The sequence below is a fragment of the Telopea speciosissima genome, chromosome 7 (assembly GCF_018873765.1).
Source record: "Telopea speciosissima isolate NSW1024214 ecotype Mountain lineage chromosome 7, Tspe_v1, whole genome shotgun sequence".
NCBI classification, from domain to species: Eukaryota; Viridiplantae; Streptophyta; class Magnoliopsida; order Proteales; family Proteaceae; genus Telopea; species Telopea speciosissima.
Genome location: NC_057922.1, coordinates 37,902,321 through 37,924,162, shown reverse-complemented (window position 1 = coordinate 37,924,162; position 21,842 = coordinate 37,902,321).

Sequence of the window (21,842 nt, the reverse complement as noted above, 5' to 3'; positions counted from 1 at the left end):
AGTTTTTTGGGTTTTGGACGTTCTAAAAAGTGTCATTATCTCTTCTTAGACGTGTGGATATGATGTTGAGGGTCATAACCTTCGTATCGATAACAATTTCGATAAATGTCATTTTCGATTTAAACCAGACCGGGTGGGTCGTTTGGGGTTATTTGGGGGCATTTCTGTACTTTTTTGGGTTTGGGATGTTTTAAAATGTGTCCTTATCTCTTATTACATGTGTGGATTTGAAGCTGAGGGTTGTGACCTTCGTATCGATACCAATTTAGACAAATGTTCATTTTCAGTTTAAACAAGACCGAGTGGGTCGTTAGGAATTATTTGGGGGCATTTTTGTAATTTTATTGGTTTGGGATGTTCTAAAATGTGTCCTTATCTCTTATTACATGTGTAGATATGAAGTTGAGGGTCGTGACCTTTGTATCGATACCAATTTTGACAAATGTTCACTTTCGGTTTAAACCAGATCGGGTGAGTCGTTTGGGGTTATTTGGGGGCATTTCTGTACTTTTTTGTATTTGTGATGTTGTAAAATGTGTCCTTATCTCTAATTATAGGTGTCCATATGAAGTTGATGATCGTGACTTTTGTATCGATACTAGTTTCGACGAATGTTCATTTTTGGTTTAAACGAGATCGGGTGGGTCGTTTGGGGTTATTTGGGGGCATTTCTGTACTTTTTTGGGTTTGGGATGTTCTAAAATGTGTCCTTATCTCTTATTACCGGTGTGGATATGAAGTTGAGGGTCATGACCTTCGTATCGATACCAATTTAGACAAATGTTCGTTTTCGATATAAACCAGACTAGGTGGGTCGGTTGGGGTTATTTGGGGGCATTTCTGTACTTTTTTGGGTTTCGGATGTTCTAAAATATGTCCTCATCTCTGATTAGATGTGTGGATGCGATGTTGAAGGTCGTGACCTTCGAATTGATACCTATTTCGACATATGTTCATTTTCGGTTTATACCAGACCGGGTGGGTCATTTGGGATTATTTCTGTAGTTTTTTGGGTTTTGCACTTTCCAAAAAGTGTCCTTATCTCTTCTTAGAAGTGTGGATATGAAGTTGAGGGTCATGACCTTCGTATCGATATCAATTTCGACAAATGTTCATTTTTCGGTTTAAACCAAACCGAGTGGGTCGTTTAGGGTTACTTGGGAGCATTTTTGTACTTTTTTGGGTTTGGGATGTTCTAAAATGTGTCCTTATCTCTTATTATAGGTGTGGATATGAAGTTGAGGGTCGTGACCTTCGTATCGATACCAATTTCGACGAATATTCATTTTTGGTTTAAACCAGATCGGGTGGGTCATTTGAGGTTATTCATTTCTGTACTTTTGGGTTTGGGATGTTCGAAAATGTGTCCTCATGTCTTATTAGATGAGTGGATGTGATGTTGAAGGTCGTGACCTTCAAATTGATTACCGATTTCGACATATGTTTTTTTTCGGTTTAAACAAGATCGGGTGGGTCGTTTTTGATTATTTAGGGGTATTTTTGTACTTTTTTGAGTTTTGGATGTTCATAAATTTATCCTTATCTCTTATTACACGTGTGGATATGAAGTTGAGGGTCGTGACCTTCGTATCGATATCAATTTAGACAAATGTTCATTTTCGATTTAAACCAGACCGGGTGGGTCATTTGGGGTTATTTGGGGGCATTTCTGTACTTTTTTGGGTTTGTGATGTTCTGAAACGTGCCCTTATATCTTATTACAGGTGTGCATATGAAGTTGAGGATGGTGACCTTCGTATCGATACCAGTTTCGACAAATATTCATTTTCGATTTAAACCAGATCGGGTGGGTCGTTTGGGGTTATTTGGGGGCATTTCTGTACTTTTTTGGGTTTGTGATGTTGTAAAATGTGTCCTTATCTCTAATTATCGGTCTGCATATGAAGTTGAGGATCGTGACCTTCGTATCGATACCAGTTTCGACGCATGTTCATTTTTGGTTTAAACGAGATCGGGTGGGTCATTTGGGGTTAATTGGGGGCATTTCTGTACTTTTTTGGGTTTGGGATGTTCTAAAATGTGTCCTTTTCTCTTATTATTGGTGTGGATATGAAGTTGAGGGTCGTGACCTTCGTATCGATACCAATTTAGACAAATGTTCGTTTTCAATATAAACCAGTCTAGGTGGGTCGTTTGGGGTTATTTGGGGGCATTTCTGTACTTTTTTGGGTTTTGGGTGTTCTAAAATGTGTCCTCATCTTTTATTAGATGTGTGGATGCGATGTTGTGGGTCGGGACCTTCGAATTGATACCTATTTCGACATATGTTCATTTTCGGTTTATACCAGACCGGGTTGGTCCTTTGGGGTTATTTGGGGGCATTTCTGTAGTTTTTTGGGTTTTGGACTTTCTAAAAAGTGTCCTTATCTCTTCTTAGATGTGTGGATATGAAGTTGAGGGTCATGACCTTCGTATCGATACCAATTTCGACAAATATTCATTTTCGGTTTAAACCAGACCGGGTGGATCGTTCGGGGTTATTTGGGGGCATTTCTGTACTTTTTTGGGTTTGGGATGTTCTAAAATGCGTCCATATCTCTTATTGCAGGTGTGGATTAGAAGCTGAGGGTTGTGACCTTCTTATCGATACTAATTTAGACAAATGTTCATTTTCGGATTAAACAAGACCGATTGGTCGTTTTAAGTTATTTGGGGGCATTTCTATAATTTTTTTGGTTTGGGATGTTCTAAAATGTGTCCTTATCTCTTATTACTTGTGTGGATATGAAGTTGAGGTTCATGACCTTCGTATCGATACCAATTTAGACAAATGTTCATTTTCGGTTTAAACCAAACCGGGTGTGTTGTTTGGGGTTATTTGGAGGCATTTCTATACTTTTTTGGGTTTGTGATGTTCTAAAATGTGCCCTTATCTCTTATTACAGGTGTGCATATGAAGTTGAGGATCGTGACCGTCGTATCGATACTAGTTTCGACGAATGTTCATTTTTGATTTAAAACAGATCGGGTGGGTCGTTTGGGGTTATTTGGGGGCATTTCTATACTTTTTAGGTTTGGGAAGTACTAAAATGTGTCGTTATCTCTTATTACACATGTGGATATGAAGTTGAGGGTCGTGACCTTCGTATCGATACCAATTTCGATAAATGTTCATTTTTGGTTTAAACCAACCGGGCGGGTCGTTTGGTGTTATTTGGGGTGATTTCTGTCCATGTTTTGGTGTGGGATGTTCTAAAATGTGTCCTTATCTCTTATTACAGGTGTGGATATGAAGTTGAGGGTCGTGACCTTCGTATCGATACCTATTTTGAATAATGTTCATTTTTGGTTTAAACTAGATCAGGTGGGTTGTTTGGGGTTATTTAGGGGCATTTCTGTACTTTTTTGGGTTTAGGATGTTCTAAATTGTGTCCTTATCTCGTATTACAGGTGTGGATATGAAGTTGAGGGTTGTGACATTCGTATCGATACCAATTTCGACGAATATTCATTTTTGGTTTAAACCAGAATGGGAAGGTCGTTTGGGATTATTTGGGGGCATTTCGATACTTTTTTGAGTTTTGGATGTTCTTAAATTTATCCTTATCACTTATCACACGTGTGGAAATGAAGTTGAGGGTCGTGACCTTCGTATCGATACCAATTTCGCCAAATGTTCATTTTTGGTTTAAACTAGATCGGGTGGGTCGTTAGGGGTAATTTGGGATCATTTCTGTACTTTTTTGGGTTTGGGATGTTTTAAAATGTGTCCTCATCTCTTATTAGATGTGTGGAAGCGATGTTGAGGGTCGTGACCTTTGAATTGATACCTATTTTGACATATGTTCATTTTCGGTTTATACCATACATGGTGGGTTGTTTGGGGTTATTTGGGGGCATTTCTGCAGTTTTTTTGGTTTTGGACTTTCTAAAAAGTGTCCTTATCTCTTCTTAGACGTGTGGATATGAAGTTGAGGGTCATGACCTTCATATCGATATCAATTTCAACAAATATTCATTTTCTGTTTAAACCAGATCGGGTGGATCGTTTGGGGTTATTTGGGGGCATTTCTGTACTTTTTTGGGTTTGGGTTGTTTTAAAATGTGTCGTTATCTCTTATTACAGGTGTGGATATGAAGTTGAGGATCGTGACCTTCGTATCGATACCAATTTAGATAAATGTTTATTTTCGGTTTAAACAAGACCGAGTGGGTCGTGTGGAGTTATTTGGGGGCATTTCTATACTTTTTTGTGTTTGGGATGTTCTAAAATGTGTCCTTATCTCTTATTACATGTGTGGATATGAAGTTGAGGGTCGTGACCTTCGTATCGATACCAATTTAGACAAATGTTCATTTTCGATTTAAACCAGATCGGGTGGGTCGTTTGGGGTTATTTGGGGGCATTTCTGTACTTTTTTGGGTTTGTGATGTTCTAAAATGTATCCTTATCTCTTATTACAGGTGTGCATATGAAGTTGAGGATCATGACCTTCGTATCGAGGCCAGTTTTGACGAATGTTCATTTTCGGTTTAAACCAGATAGGGTGGGTCGTTTGGGGTTATTTGGGGGCATTTCTGTACTTTTTGGGGTTTGGGATGTTCTAAAATGTGTCCATATCACTTATTACACGTGTGGATATGAAGTTGAGGGTCGTGACCTTTGTATCGATGCCAATTTAGACAAATGTTTATTTTCGGTTTAAACAAGACCGGGTGGGTCATTTGGGGTTATTTGGGGGCATTTCTATACTTTTTTGGGTTTGGGGTGTTCAAAAATGTGTCCTCATCTCTTATTAGATTTGTGGATGCGATGTAGAGGGTCGTGGCCTTCGAATTGATACCTATTTTGACATAGGTTCATTTTTGGTTAATACTAGACCGGGTTGGTCATTTGGGGTTATTACTGTAGTTTTTTGGGTTTTGGACGTTTTAAAAAGTGTCCTTATCTCTTCTTATATGTGTGGATATGAAGTTGAGGGTCATGACCTTCGTATCGATACCAATTTCGACAAATGTTCATTTTTGGTTTAAACCAGACCGGGTGGGTCATTTAGGGTTATTTGGGGGCATTTTTGTACTTTTTTGGGTTTGGGATGTTCTAAAATGTGTTATTATCTTTTATTATAGGTGTGGATATGAAGTTGAGGGTCGTGACCTTTGTATGGATACCAATTTAGACAAATGTTCATTTTCGGTTTAAACAAGACCGAGTGGGTTGTTTGGAGTTATTTTTGGGCATTTCTGTACTCTTTTGGGTTTGGGATGTTCTAAAATGTGTCCTTATCTCTTATTACATGTGTGGATATGAAGTTGAGGGTCGTGACCTTCGTATCGATACCAATTTAGACAAATGTTCATTTTCGATTTAAACCAGACCGGGTGGGTCATTTGGGGTTATTTGGGGACATTTCTGTACTTTTTTGGGTTTTTGATGTTCTAAAAAGTGCCCTTATCTCTTATTACAGGTGTGCATATGAAGATTAGGATCGTGACCTTCGTATCGATACCAGTTTCGACAAATGTTCATTTTCGATTTAAACCAGATCGGGTGGGTTGTTTGGGGTTATTTGGGGCTTTCCTGTACTTTTTGGGTTTTGGATGTTCTAAAATGTGTCCTTATCTCTTATTACAGGGGTGGATATGGAGTTGAGGGTCGTGACCTTCGTATCGATACCAATTGAGACAAATGTTTGTTTTCGATATAAACCAGACTGGGTGGGTTGTTTGGGGTTATTAGGGGGCATTTCTGCACTCTTTTAGGTTTTGGGTGTTCTAAAATGTGTCCTCATCTCTTTTTAGATGTGTGGATACGATGTTGTGGGTCCTGACCTTCGTATTGATACCTATTTCGACATATGTTGATTTTCGATTTATACCAGATCGGGTGGGTCCTTTGGGGTTATTTGGGGGCATTTCTGTAGTTTTTTGGGTTTTGGACGTTCTAAATAGTATCCTTATCTCTTCTTAGACGTGTGGATATGATGTTGAGGGTCAAGACCTTCGTATCAATAACAATTTCGATAAATGTTCATTTTCGGTTTAAAACAGACCGGGTGGGTCGTTTGAGGTTATTTGGGGGCATTTCTGTACTTTTTTGGGTTTGGGATGTTTTAAAATGTGTCCTTATCTCTTATTACAGGTGTGGATCTGAAGCTGAGGGTTGTGACCTTCGTATCGATACCAATTTAGATAAATGTTCATTTTCAGTTCAAACAAGACCAAGTGGGTCGTTTGGAGTTATTTGGGGGCATTTCTGTAATTTTTTTGGTTTGGGATGTTCTAAAATGTGTCCTTATCTCTTATTACATGTGTGGATAGGAAGTTGAGGGTCGTGGCCTTCGTATCGATACCAATTTAGACAAATGTTCATTTTCGGTTTAAACCAAACCGGGTGGGTCGTTTGGGGTTATTTGGGGGCATTTCTGTACTTTTTTGGGTTTGTGATGTTGTAAAATGTGTCCTTATCTCTAATTGCAGGTGTGCATATGAAGTTGAGGATCGTGACCTTCGTATCGATACCAGTTTCGACGAATGTTCATTTTTGGTTTAAACGAGATCTGGTGGGTCGTTTGGGGTTATTTGGGGGCATTTCTATACTTTTTTGAGTTTGGGATGTTCTAAAATGTGTCATTATCTCTTATTACTGGTGTGGATATGAAGTTGAGGGTCGTGACCTTCGTATCGATACCAATTTAGACAAATGTTCGTTTTCGATATAAACCAGACTAGGTGGGTCGTTTTGGGTTATTTGGGGGCATTTCTGTACTTTTTTGGGTTTTGGGTGTTCTAAAATGTGTCCTCATCTCTTATTAGATGTGTGGATGCGATGTTGGGGGTCGTGACTTTTGAATTGATACCTATTTCGACATATGTTCATTTTCAGTTTATACCAGACCGGGTTGGTCCTTTGGGGTTAATTGGGGGCATTTATGTAGTTTTTTGGGTTTTGGACGTTCTAAAAAGTGTCCTAATCTCTTCTTAGACGTGTGGATAGGATGTTGACGGTCATGACCTTCGTATCGATAACAATTTCGATAAATGTTCATTTTCTATTTAAACCAGACTGGGTGGGTTGTTTGGGGTTATTTGGGGGCATTTCTGTACCTTTTTGGGTTTGGGATGTTCTAAAATGTGTCCTTATCTCTTATTACAGGTGTGGATTTGAAGCTGAGGATTGTGACCTTCGTATCGATACCAATTTAGACAAATGTTCATTTTCAGTTTCAACAAGACCGAGTGGGTCGTTTGGAGTTGTTTAGGGTCATTTCTGTAATTTTTTTGGTTTGGGATGTTCTAAAATGTGTCCTTATCTCTTATTAAATGTGTGGATATGAAGTTGAGGGTCGTGACCTTCGTATCGATACCAATTTCGACAAATGTTCATTTTCGATTTAAACCAAACCGGGTGGGTCGTTTGGGGTTATTTGGGGGCATTTCTGTACTTTTTTGGGTTTGTGATGTTCTAAAATGTGCCCTTATCTCTTACTACAGGTGTTGAGGATCATGACCTTTGTATCGATACTAGTTTCGACGAATGTTCATTTTCGGCTTGAAACAGATCGGGTGGGTCGTTTGGGGTTATTTGGGGGCATTTCTATACATTTTTGGGTTTGGGATATTCTAAAATGTGTCGTTATCTCTTATCACACGTGTGAATATGAAGTTGAGGGTCGTGACCTTCGTATCGATACCAATTTCGATAAATGTTCATTTTCGGTTTAAACCAATCGGGTGGGTCGTTTGGGGTTATTTGGAGCATTTCTGTACAGTTTTTGGTGTGGGATGTTCTAAAATGTGTCCTTTTCTCTTATTACAGGTGTGGATATGAAGTTGAGGGTCGTGACCTTTGTATCGATACCTATTTTGACGAATGTTCATTTTTCGTTTAAACTAGATTGGGTGGGTTATTTGGGGTTATTTAGGGGCATTTCTGTACTTTTTTGGGTTTGGGATGTTCTAAATTGTGTCCTTATCTCGTATTACAGGTGTGGATATGAAGTTGAGGGTCGTGACCTTCATATCGATACCAATTTTGCCAAATGTTCATTTTTGGTTTAAACTAGGTTGGGTGGGTCGTTTGGGGTAATTTGGGGGCATTTCTGTAGTTTTTTGGGTTCGGGATGTTCTAAAATGTGTCCTCATCTCTTATTAGATGCATGGAAGCGATGTTGAGGGTCGTGACCTTCGAATTGATACCTATTTTGACATATGTTCATTTTTGGTTTATACCATACCGGGTGGGTCGTTTGAGGTTATTTGGGGGCATTTCTGCAGTTTTTTTGGTTTTGGACATTCTAAAAAGTGTCCTTATCTCTTCATAGACGTGTGGATATGAAGTTGAGGGTCATGACCTTCATATCGATACCAATTTCAACAAATGTTTATTTTCTGTTTAAACCAGACCGGGTGGATCGTTTGGGGTTATTTGTGGGCATTTCTGTACTTTTCTGGGTTTGGATGTTCTAAAATGTGTCCTTATCTCTTATTACAGGTGTGGATATGAAGTTGAGGGCCGTGACCTTCGTATCGATACCAATTTAGACAAATGTTCATTTTCGGTTTAAACAAGACTGAGCGGGTCGTGTGGAGTTATTTGGGGGCATTTTTATACTTTTTTGTGTTTGGGATGTTCTAAAATGTGTCCTTATCTCTTATCACATGTGTGGATATGAAGTTGAGGGTCGTGACTTTCGTATCGATACCAATTTAGACAAATGTTCATTTTTTATTTAAACCAGACCGGGTGGGTTGTTTGGGGTTATTTGGGGGCATTTCTGTACTTTTTTGGGTTTGGGATGTTTTAAAATGTGTCCTTATCTCTTATTACAGGTGTGCATATGAAGTTGAGGATCATGACCTTCGTATCGAGACCAGTTTTGACGAATGTTCATTTTCGGTTTAAACCAGATCAGGTGGGTCGTTTGGGGTTATTTGGGGGCATTTCTGTACTTTTTTGGGTTTGGGATGTTCTAAAATATGTCCATATCACTTATTACACGTGTGGATATGAAGTTGAGGGTCGTGACCTTCGTATCAATACCAATTTAGACAAATGTTCATTTTCGATTTAAACAAGACCGGGTGGGTCATTTGGGGTTATTTGGGGGCATTTTTGTACTTTTTTAGGTTTGGGGTGTTCCAAAATGTGTCCTCATCTCTTATTAGATGTGTGGATGCGATATAGAGGGTCGTGGCCTTCGAATTGATACCTATTTTGACATATGTTCATTTTCGGTTTATACCAAACCAGGTGGGTCATTTGGTATTATTTGGGGGCATTTCTGTACTTTTTTTGGTTTTGGATGTTCTTAAAGTTGTCCTTATCTCTTATTACATGTGTGGATATGAAGTTTAGGGTCGTGACCTTCGTATCAATACCAATTTGGATAAATGTTCATTTTCGGTTTAAACCAGATCGGACCTTCGAATTTATACCTATTCCAACATGTGTTCATTTTCAGTTTAAATCAGACCAGGTGGGTCGTTTGGGGTTAATTGGGGGCATTTCTGTAGTTTTTTGGGTTTTGGACGTTCTAAAAAATGTCCTTATCTCTTGTTAGACGTGTGGATGCAATGTTAAGGATCGTGACCTTCAAATCGATACCTGTTTTGACATTTGTTCATTTTTGGTTTAAACAAAATCGGGTGGGTCGTTTTGGGTTTATTTAGGGGCATTTCTGTACTTTTTTCGGTTTGGGACATTCTAAAAAGTGTCCTTATCTCATATTAGACGTGCGGGTGCGATGTTGAGGGTCGTGACCTTCGAATCGATACTTATTTTGACATATGTTCTTTTTGGGTTTAAACCAAATCGGGTGGGTCATTTGGCATTATTTGGGGGCATTTCTGTACTTTTTTGGGTTTGGCATATTCTAAAAAGTGTCATTAATTCTTCTTATACATGTAGAAGCGATGTTGAGAGTCGTGACCTTCGAATCGACTCCTATTTCGACATATGTTCATTTTCAGTTTAAACCAAACTGGGTGGGTCCTTTGGCATTATTTGGGGGCATTTCTATACTTTTTTGGGTTTCGGATGTTCTAAAAATTGTCCTTATCTCTTATTAGACGTGTGGCTGCATTGTTAAGGGTTGTGACCTTCGAATCGATACCTATTTCGACATATGTTTATTTTCAGTTTAAATAAGACCGGGTGGGTCGTTAGGGACTATTTGGGGGCATTTCTATACTTTTTTGGGTTTTGTATGCTCTAAAATGTGTCCTTATCTCTTATTACATGTGTGGATAAGAAGTTGTGGGTCATGACCTTCGTATTGATACCAATTTTGGCAAATGTTCATGTTTGGTTTAAACTAGACCGGGGGGTCGTTTGGGGTTATTTGGGGGCATTTCTGTACTTTTTTGGGTTCGGAATGTTCTAAAATGTGTCCTCATCTCGTATTAGATGTGTGGATGCAATGTTGTGGGTCGTGACCTTCGATTTGATACCTATCCCAACATGTGTTCATTTTCGGTTTAAACCAGACCAGGTGGGTCGTTTGGGGTTAATTGAGAGCATTTCTGTAGTTTTTTGGGTTTTGGACGTTCTAAAAAATTTTCACCGTGATTAACTGGCAGCACTGTGCCGCGTTGCGGAAGCGCGGTAGGACCCGCGTAGGGGCGTACTACTTAAGGATAGTGTCGCGCCTTCCCCACAAGGTCGATCTTTTGGTGCGCTGGTCGGCACTATTCCCTATGTTGGTATCAGAGCCAGGAGGTTGCGGGTTCGAAACGCTCGATCAGCGTATTTCACCGTGATTAACTGGCAGCACTGTGCCGCGTTGCGGAAGCGCGGTAGGACCCGCGTAGGGGCGTACTACTTAAGGATAGTGTCGCGCCTTCCCCACAAGGTCGATCTTTTGGTGCGCTGGTCGGCACTATTCCCTATGTAGTAGTACGCCCCTACGCGGGTCCTACCGCGCTTCAGCAACGCGGCACAGTGCTGCCAGTTAATCACGGTGAAATACGCTGATCGAGCGTTTCGAACCCGCAACCTCCTGTCTCTGATACCAACATAGGGAATAGTGCCGACCAGCGCACCAAAAGATCGACCTTGTGGGGAAGGCGCGACACTATCCTTAAGTTTATCTCTTATTAGACGTGTGGATGCAATGTTAAGGGTCGTGACCTTCAAATCGATACCTGTTTTGACATTTGTTCATTTCGGTTTAAACCAAATCGGGTGGGTCATTTTGGGGTTATTTGGGGGCATTTCTGTACTTTTTTGGGTTTGGGACAGTCTAAAAAGTGTCCTTATCTCATATTAGATGTGCGGATGCGGTGTTGAGGGTCGTGACTTTCGAATCGATACTTATTTCGACATATGTTCATTTTGGGTTTAAACCAAACCGGGTGATCATTTGGCATTATTTGGGGGCATTTCTATACTTTTTTGGGTTTCAGATGTTCTAAAAAATGTCCTTATCTCTTATTAGACGTGTGGGTGCGTTGTCAAGGGTTGTGATCTTCGAATTGATACCTATTTTTACATATGTTCATTTTCAGTTTAAACTAGACCGGGTGGTTAATTTGGGATTATTTGCGGGCATTTCTATACTTTTTTGGGTTTTGTATGTTCTAAAATGTGTCCTTATCTCTTATTACACGGTGGATAAGAAGTTCTGGGTCATGACCTTCGTATCGATACCAATTTCGACAAATGTTCATGTTCGGTTTAAACTAGACCGGGTGGGTCGTTTGGGGTTATTTGGGGACATTTCTGTACTTTTTTGGGTTTGGGATTTTCTAAAATGTGTCCTCATCTCTTATTAGATGTGTAGATGCGATGTTGAGGGTCGTGACCTTCGAATTGATAGCTATTTCGACAAATGTTTATTTTTGATTTAAACCAGACCGGGTGGGTCGTTTGGGGTTATTTGAGAGAATTTTTGAACTTTTTTGGGTTTGGGATGTTCTAAAATGTGTCCTCATCCCTTATTAGATGTCTAGATGCAATGTTGAGGGTCGTGACCTTCGAATTGATAACTATTTCGACAAATGTTCATTTTTTGCTTAAACGAAACCGGGTGGGTCGTTTGGCTTTATTTGGGGGCATTTCTGTACTTTTTTGGGTTTTGGATGTTCTAAAAAATGTCATTTTCTCTTATTAGATGTCTGGATGCGTTGTTAAGGGTCGTGACCTTCGAATCGATACCTATTTCGACATTTGTTCGTTTTCGGTTTAAACTAAACCGGGTGGGTTGTTTGGGGTTATTTTGGGGTATTGATGTTCTTTTTTGGTTTTGGGATGTTCTAAAAAGTATCCTTATCTCTTATTAGGCGTGCGGATGCGATGTTGAGGGTCGTGACCTTCGAATAGATACTAATTTCTACATATGTTCATTTTCGGTTTAAACCAAACTGGGTGGGTTGTTTGGCGCTATTTAGGGGCATTTCTTTACTTTTTTGGGTTTCGGATGTTCTAAAAAATGTCCTTATCTCTTATTAGACGTCTGGATGCGTTGTTAAGGGTCATGACCTTCAAATTGATACCTATTTCGACATTTGTTCATTTTCGATTTAAACCAAACCGGGTGGGTCGTTTGGGGTTATCTTGGGGTACTTCGGTTCTTTTTTAGTTTTGGGGTGTTCTAAAAAGTGTCCTTATCTCTTATTAGATGTGCGGATGCGATATTGAGGGTCGTGACTTTCGAATCGATATTTATTTCTACATATGTTCATTTTCGGTTTAAACCAAACTGGGTGTGTCGTTTGGCGTTAATTAGGGGCATTTCTATATACTTTTTTGGGTTTCGGATGTTCTAAAAAATGTCCTTATCTCTTATTAGATGTGTGGATGCAATGTTAAAGGTCGTGACCTTCAAATCGATACCTGTTTCGACATTTGTTCATTTTTAATTTAAACCAAATCGGGTGGGTCATTTTGGGGTTATTTGGGGGCATTTCTGTGCTTTTTTGGGTTTGGAATGTTCTAAAAAGTGTCTTTATCTCTTATTAGATTAGATGCGATGTTGAGAGTCGTGACCTTGGAATCGATACCTATTTCGACATATGTTCATCTTCGGTTTAAACAAGACCGAGTGGGTCTTTTGGGGTTATTTAGGGGCATTTCTGTGCTTTTTTGGGTTTGGGATGTTCTAAAATGTGTCATTATCCACTATTACAGGTGTGGATATGAAGTTGAGGGCCGTGACCTTCGTATCGATACAAATTTTGACAAATGTTCATTTTCGGTTTAAACCAGATCGGGTGGGTCGTTTGGGGTTATTTGGGGGCATTTCTGTATTTTTTTGGGTTTGGTATATTCTAAAACGTGTCATTATCTCTTATTATACGTGTAGATGCGATGTTGAGGGTCGTGACCTTCGAATCGATACCTATTTCAACATATATTCATTTTTTATTTAAACCAAATCGGGTGGGTCCTTTGGCGTTATTTGGGGGCATTTCTATACTTTTTTGGGTTTCAGATGTTCTAAAAAATGTCCTTATCTCTTATTTGACGTGTGGCTGCGTTGTTAAGGGTTGTGACCTTCGAATCGATACCTATTTCGACATATGTTCATTTTCAGTTTAAATAAGACCGGGGGGGTCGTTAGGGACTATTTGGGGGCATTTCAGTACTTTTTTGGGTTTTGTATGTTCTAAAATGTGTCATTATCTCTTATTACACGTGTGGATAAGAAGTTGTGGGTCATGACCTTCGTATCGATACCAATTTTGGCAAATGTTCATGTTCGATTTAAACTAGACCGGGTGGGTCGTTTGGGGTTATTTGGGGGCATTTCTGTATTTTTTTGGGTTCGGGATGTTCTGAAATGTGTCCTCATCTATTATTAGATGTGTGGATGCAATGTTGTGGGTCGTGACCTTTGAATTGATACCTATTCCAACATGTGTTCATTTTTAGTTTAAATCAGACCAGGTGGGTCGTTTGGGGTTAATTGGGGGCATTTCTGTAGTTTTTTGGGTTTTGGACGTTCTAAAAAATGTCCTTATCTCTTGTTAGACGTGTGGATGCAATGTTAAGGATCGTGACCTTCAAATCGATACCTGTTTTGACATTTGTTCATTTTTGGTTTAAACAAAATTGGGTGGGTCATTTTGGGTTTAATTAGGGGCATTTCTGTACTTTTCTCAGTTTGGGACATTCTAAAAAGTGTCCTTATCTCATATTAGACGTGCGGGTGCGATGTTGAGGGTCGTGACCTTCGAATCGATACTTATTTTGACATATGTTCTTTTTGGGTTTAAACCAAATCGGGTGGGTCATTTGGCATTATTTGGGGGCATTTCTGTACTTTTTTGGGTTACGGATGTTCTAAAAAATGTCTTTATCTCTTATTAGACGTGTGGCTGTGTTGTTAAGGGTTGTGACCTTCGAATTGATACCTATTTTGAAATATGTTCATTTTCAGTTTAAACAAGACCGGGTGGTTCATTTGGGATTGTTTGTGGGCATTTCTGTACTTTTTTTGGGTTTTGTACGTTCTAAAATGTGTCCTTATCTCTTATTACACGTGTGGATAAGAAGTTGTGGGTCGTGACCTTCGTATCGATACCAATTTCGGCAAATGTTCATGTTCGGTTTAAACTAGACCGGGTGGGTCGTTTGAGGTTATTTGGGGATATTTTTGTACTTTTGTGGGTTTGGGATTTTCTAAAATGTGTCCTCATCTCTTATTAGATGTGTAGATGCGATGTTGAGGGTCGTGACCTTCGAATTGATAGCTATTTCGACAAATGTGCATTTTCAGTTTAAACCAAATCGGGTGGGTCGTTTGGCGTTATTTGGGGGCATTTCTATACTTTTTTGGGTTTCGGATGTTCTAAAAAATGTCCTTATCTCTTGTTAGATGTGTGGATGCAATGTTAAGAGTCGTGACCTTCAAATCGAGACCTGTTTCAACATTTGTTTATTTTCGGTTTAAACCAAACCAGATGGGTCGTTTTGAGGTTATTTGGGGGCATTTCTAAACTTTTTTGGGTTTGGGATGTTCTAAAAAGTGTCCTTATCTCTTATTAGAAGAGCAGATGCGATGTTGAGGGTCGTAACCTTCGAATCGATACCTATTTCGACTTATGTTCATTTACGGTTCAAACTAGACCAGGTGGGTCGTTTTGGGTTGTTTGGGGTTATTTCTATAATTTTTTGGGTTTGGGATTTTCTAAAAAGTGTCCTTATCTCTTATTAGACGTGTAGATGCGATGTTGAGAGTCGTGACCTTGGAATCGATACCTATTTCGACATATGTACATCTTCGGTTTAAACAAGACCGAGTGGGTCGTTTGGGGTTATTAGGAGGCATTTCTGTGCTTTTTGGGGTTTGGGATGTTCTAAAATGTGTCCTTTTATCTCCTATTACAGATGTGGATATGAAGTTGAGGGCCATGACCTTCGTATCGATACAAATTTCGATGAATGTTCATTTTCAATTTAAACCAAATTAGGTGGGTCGTTTGGGGTTATTTGGGGGCATTTCTGTTCTTTTTTGGGTTTGGGATGTTCTAAAAAGTTTCATTATCTCCTAGTAGATGTGTAGATGCGATGTTGAGGGTCGTGACCTTCGAATCGTTACCTATTTCGACATATGTTCATTTTCGGTTTAAACCAAATCGGGTGGGTCGTTTGACGGTATTTGGGGGCATTTCTATACTTTTTTGGGTTTCGGATGTTCTAAAAAATGTCCTTATCTCTTTAAGACGTGTGGCTGCGTTGTTAAGGGTTGTGATTTTCGAATCGATACCTATTTCAACATATGTTCATTTTCAGTTTAAACTAGACCGGGTGGGTCGTTTGGGATTATTTGGGGGCATTTCTGTACTTTTTTGGGTTTTATATGTTCTAAAATGTGTCCTTATCTCTTATTACACGTGTGGATAAGAAGTTGTGGGTCATGACCTTCGTATCGATACCAATTTTGGCAAATGTTCATGTTCTGTTTAAACTAGATCGGGTGGGTCGTTTGGGATTATTTGGGGATATCTCTGTGCTCTATTTGGGGTTTGGGGTTATATGGGGGGCATTTCTGTTCTTGTTTGGGTTTGGGATGTTCTAAAAAGTTTCATTATCTCCTATTAGACATGTAGATGCGATGTTGAGGGTCGCGACCTTCGAATCGTTACCTATTTCGACATATGTTCATTTTCAGTTTAAACCAAATCGGGTGGGTCGTTTGACGGTATTTGGGGGCATTTCTATACTTTTTTGGGTTTCGGATGTTCTAAAAAATGTCCTTATCTCTTTAAGACGTGTGGCTGCGTTGTTAAGGGTTGTGATTTTTGAATCGATACCTATTTCAACATATGTTCATTTTCAGTTTAAACTAGACCGAGTGGGTCATTTGGGATTATTTGGGGGCATTTCTGTACTTTTTTGGGTTTTATATGTTCTAAAATGTGTCCTTATCTCTTATTACACGTGTGGATAAGAAATTGTGGGTCATGACCTTCGTATCGATACCAATTTTGGCAAATGTTCATGTTCTGTTTAAACTAGATCGGGTGGGTCGTTTGGGGTTATTTGGGGACATTTCTGTACTCTATTTGGGGTTTGGGGTTATATGGGGGGCATTTCTGTTCTTTTTTTGGGTTTGGGATGTTCTAAAAAGTTTCATTATCTCCTATTAGACGTGTAGATGCGATGTTGAAGGTTGTGACCTTCGAATCGTTACTTATTTCGACATATGTTCATTTTCGATTTAAACCAAATCGGGTGGGTCGTTTGATGGTATTTGGGGGCATTTCTATACTTTTTTGGGTTGCGGATGTTCTAAAAAATGTCCTTATCTCTTTAAGACGTGTGGTCGCATTGTTAAGGGTTGTGATTTTCGAATCGATACCTATTTCAACATATGTTCATTTTCAGTTTAAACTAGACCGGGTGGGTCATTTCGGATTATTTGGGGCATTTCTATACTTTTTTGGGTTTTATATGTTCTAAAATGTGTCCTTATCTCTTATTACACGTGTGGCTAAGAAGTTGTGGGTCATGACCTTCGTATCGATACCAATTTTGGCAAATGTTCATGTTCTGTTTAAACTAGATCGGGTGGGTCGTTTGGGGTTATTTGGGGACATTTCTGTACTTTATTGGGTTTGGGATTTTCTAAAATGTATCCTCATCTCTTATTAGATGTGTGGATGCAATGTTGTGGGTCATGACCTTCGAATTGATACCTATTTCGACATGTGTTCATTTTCGATTTAAACCGGACTGGGTGGGTCATTTGGGGTTATTTGGGGGCATTTCTGTAGTTTTTTGGTTTTTGAACATTTTAAAATGTTTTTGCATCTCTTATTAGATGTGTAGATGCGATGTTGAGGGTCGTGACCTTCGAATTGATAGCTATTTTGACAAATATGCATTTTCAGTTTAAACCAAACCGGGTGGGTCGTTTGGCGTTATTTGGGGGCATTTCTAAACTTTTTTGGGTTTCGGATGTTCTAAAAAATGTCCTTATCTCTTATTAGATGTGTGGATGCAATGTTAAGGGTCGTGACCTTCAAATCGAGACCTGTTTCAACATTTGTTTATTTTCGGTTTAAACCAAACCAGGTGGGTTGTTTTGAGGTTATTTGGGGGCATTTCTAAACTTTTTTGGGTTTGGGATGTTCTAAAAAGTGTCCTTATCTCTTATTAGACGAGCAGATGCGATGTTGAGGGTCGTAACTTTCGAATCGATACCTATTTCGACTTATGTTCATTTACGGTTCAAACTAGTCCAGGTGGGTCGTTTTGGGTTGTTTGGGGTTATTTCTATAATTTTTTGGGTTTGGGATTTTCTAAAAAGTGTCCTTATCTCTTATTAGACGTGTAGATGCGATGTTGAGAGTCGTGACATTGGAATCGATACCTATTTTGACATATGTTCATCTTCGGTTTAAACAAGACCGAGTGGGTCGTTTGGGGTTATTTGGGGGCATTTCTGTGCTTTTTTGGGTTTGGGATGTTCTAAAATGTGTCCTTTTCTCCTATTACAGATGTGGATATGAAGTTGAGGGCCATGACCTTCGTATAGTTACAAATTTGGATGAATGTTCATTTTCAATTTAAAATAGATCGGGTGGGTCGTTTGGGATTATTTGGGGGCATTTCTGTACTTTTTTGGGTTTGGCATTTTCTAAAAAATGCCATTATCTCTTATTATACGTGTAGATGCGATGTTGAGGGTCGTGACTTTCGAATCGATACCTATTTCGATATATGTTCATTTTCGGTTTAAACCAAACTGGGTGGGTCCTTTGGCGTTATTTGGGGGCATTTCTATACTTTTTTGGGTTTCGGTTGTTCTAAAAAATGTCCTTATCTCTTATTAGACGTGTGGCTGCGTTGTTAAGGGTTGTGACCTTCGAATTGACACCTATTTCGACATATGCTCATTTTCAATTTAAATAAGACCGGGTGGGTCGTTAGGGACTATTTGGGGGCATTTCTGTACTTTTTTGGGTTTTGTATGTTCTAAAATGTGTCCTTATCTCTTATTACACGTGTGGATAAGAAGTTGTGGGTCATGACCTTCGTATCGATACCAATTTCGGCAAATGTTCATGTTCGGTTTAAACTAGACCGGGTGGGTCGTTTGGGGTTATTTGGGGGCATTTCTATAATTTTTTGGGTTCGCGATGTTCTAAAATGTGTCCTCATCTCTTATTAGATGTGTGGGTGCAATGTTGTGGGTCGTGACCTTTGAATTGATACCTATTCCAACATGTGTTCATTTTCGGTTTAAACCAGATCGGGTGGGTCGATGGGGGTTAATTGGGGGCATTTCTGTAGTTTTTTGGGTTTTGGACGTTCTAAAAAATGTCCTTATCTCTTATTAGACGTGTGGATGCAATGTTAAGGGTCGTGACCTTCAAATCGATACCTGTTTTAACATTTGTTCATTTTCGATTTAAACCAAATCGGGTGGGTCGTTTTGGGGTTATTTGGGGGCACTTCTGTAATTTTTTGGGTTTGGGACATTCTAAAAAGTGTCCTTATCTCATATTAGACGTAGGGATACGATGTTGAGGGTCGTGACCTTCGAATCGATACTTATTTCGACATATGTTCATTTTGAGTTTAAACCAAACCGGGTGGGTCATTTGGCATTATTTGGGGGCATTTCTGTACTTTTTTGGGTTTCGGATTTCTGAAAAATGTCCTTATCTCTGATTAGACGTGTGGCTGTGTTGTTAAGGGTTGTGATCTTCGAATTGATACTTATTTTTACATATGTTCATTTTCAGTTTAAACAAGGCCGGGTGGTTCATTTGGGATTATTTACGGGCATTTCTGTACTTTTTTGGGTTTTGTATGTTCTAAAATGTGTCCTTATCTCTTATTACACGTGTGGATAAGAAGTTGTGGGTCATCACCTTCGTATCGATACCAATTTCGACAAATGTTCATGTTCGATTTAAACTAGACCGAGTGGGTCGTTTGGGGTTATTTGGGGACATTTCTTTACTTTTTTGGGTTTGGGATTTTCTAAAATGTGTCCTCATCTCTTGTTAGATGTGTAGATGCGATGTTGAGGGTCGTGATCTTTGAATTGATAGCTATTTTGACAAATGTTCATTTCGGTTTAAACCAGATCAGGGTCGTTTGGGATTATTTGAGAGAATTTCTGAACTTTTTTGGGTTTGGGATGTTCTAAAATGTGTCCTCATCTCTTATTAGATGTCTAGATGCAATGTTGAGGGTCGTGACCTTCGAATTGATAACTGTTTCGACAAATGTTCTTTTTTGGTTTAAACCAAACCGGGTGGGTCGTTTGGGCGTATTTTGGGGTATTTCTGTTCTTTTTTGGTTTTGGGATGTTCTAAAAAGTGTCCTTATCTCTTATTAGACGTCTGGATGCGTTCTTAAGGGTCGTGACCTTCGAATCGATACTTATTTCGACATTTGTTTGTTTTCAGTTTAAACCAAACCGGGTGGGTCGTTTGGGGTTATTTTGGGGTATTTCGGTTCTTTTTTGGTTTTGGGATGTTCTAAAAAGTGTCCTTATCTCTTATTAGACGTGCGGATGCAATGTTGAGGGTCGTGACCTTCGAATCGATACTTATTTCTACATATGTTCATTTTTTGTTTAAACCAAACCGGGTGGGTCATTTGGCGTTATTTGGGGCCATTTTTGTACTGTTTTGGGTTTCGGATGTTCTAAAAAATGTCCTTATCTCTTATTAGACGTGTGGATGCATTGTTAAGGGTCATGACCTTTGAATCGATACATATTTTGACATTTATTCATTTTTGGTTTGATCTAAACCGTGTGGGCCGTTTGGGTTTATTTGGGGGTATTTATGTACTTTTTTGGGTTTGGGATGTTATAAAATGTGTCCTTATCTCTTACTACATGTGTGGATATGAAGTTGAGGGTCGTGACGTTCGAAGCATTACCTATTTCGGCATATGTTCATTTTCGGTTCGAACGAGACTGGGTGGGTGGTTTGGGATTATTTTGGGGCGTTCCTGTACTTTTTTGGGTTTGGGATGTTCTAAAAAGTGTCCCTATCTCTCATAAGACGTGTGGATGCGATGTTGAGGGTTGTGACCTTCGAATTGATACCTATTTCGACATATGTTCATTGTCAGTTTAAACCGGACCAGGTGGGTCATTTGGGGTTATTTTGGGGCATTTCTGTAGTTTTTTGGGTTTTGGACGTTCAAAAAAGTGTCCTTATCTCTTGTTAGAGGTGTGGATGCGATGTCGAGGGTCGTAACCTTCGAATCGATACCTATTTCGACTTATGTTTATCTGCGGTTTAAACCAGACCGGTTGGGTCGTTTGGGGTTGATTGGGGGCATTTCTGTACTTTTTTGGGTTTGGGATGTTCTAAAAAGTGTCCTCATCTCTTATTAGATGTGTGGATGCGATGTTGAGGGTCGTGACCTTGGAATCGAAACTTATTTTGACATATGTTCATTTTCGGTTTAAACAAGATCGAGTGGATCGTTTGGGGTTATTTGGGGGCATTTCTGTACTTTTTGGGTTGGGATGTTCTAAAATTTGTCCTTATCTCTTATTACACGTGTGGATATGAAGTTGAGGGTCGTGACCTTCGTAGCGATACCAATTTAGACAAATGTACATTTTTGATTTAAACCAGACCGGGTGGGTTGTTTGGGGTTATTTAGGGGCCTTTCTGTACTTTTTTGGGTTTGAGATGTTCAAATATGTGTCCTTATCTCTAATTACAGGTGTGGATATGAAGTTCAGGGCCATGACCTTCGTATCGATACAAATTTCGACGATTGTTAATTTTCGGTTTAAACCAGATCGGGTGGGTCGTTTGGGGTTATTTGGGGGCACTTCTGTACTTTCTTGGGTTTGGGATGTTCTAAAAAGTGTCATTATCTCTTATTAGACGTGTAGATGCGATGTTGAGGGTCGTGACCTTCGAATCGATACCTAGTTTGACATATGTTCATTTTTTATTTAAACCAAAATGGGTGGGTCCTTTGGCGTTATTTTGGGGGCATTTTTGTACTTTTTTGGGTTTGGGATGTTCTAAAAATGTCCTTATCTCTTATTAGACGTATGGCTGCGTTGTTAAGGGTTGTGACCTTCTAATCAATACCTATTTCGACATATGTTCATTTTCAGTGTAAACAAGATCGGGTGGGTCGTTTGGGATTATTTGGGGGCATTCCTATAATTTTTTGGGTTTTGTATGTTCTAAAAAGTGTCCTAATCTCTTATTAGACGTGTAGATGCGATGTTGAGGGTCGTGACCTTCGAATTGATACCTATTTCGACATATCTTAATTTTTGGTCTAAACCAAACTGGGTGGGTCGTTTGGGGATATTTGGGGGCATCTCTGTACTTTTTTGGATTTGGGATGTTTTAAAAAGTATCCTTATCTCTTATTACACGTGCGAATGCGATGTTGAGGGTCATAACCTTTGAATCGATACCTATTTCGACTT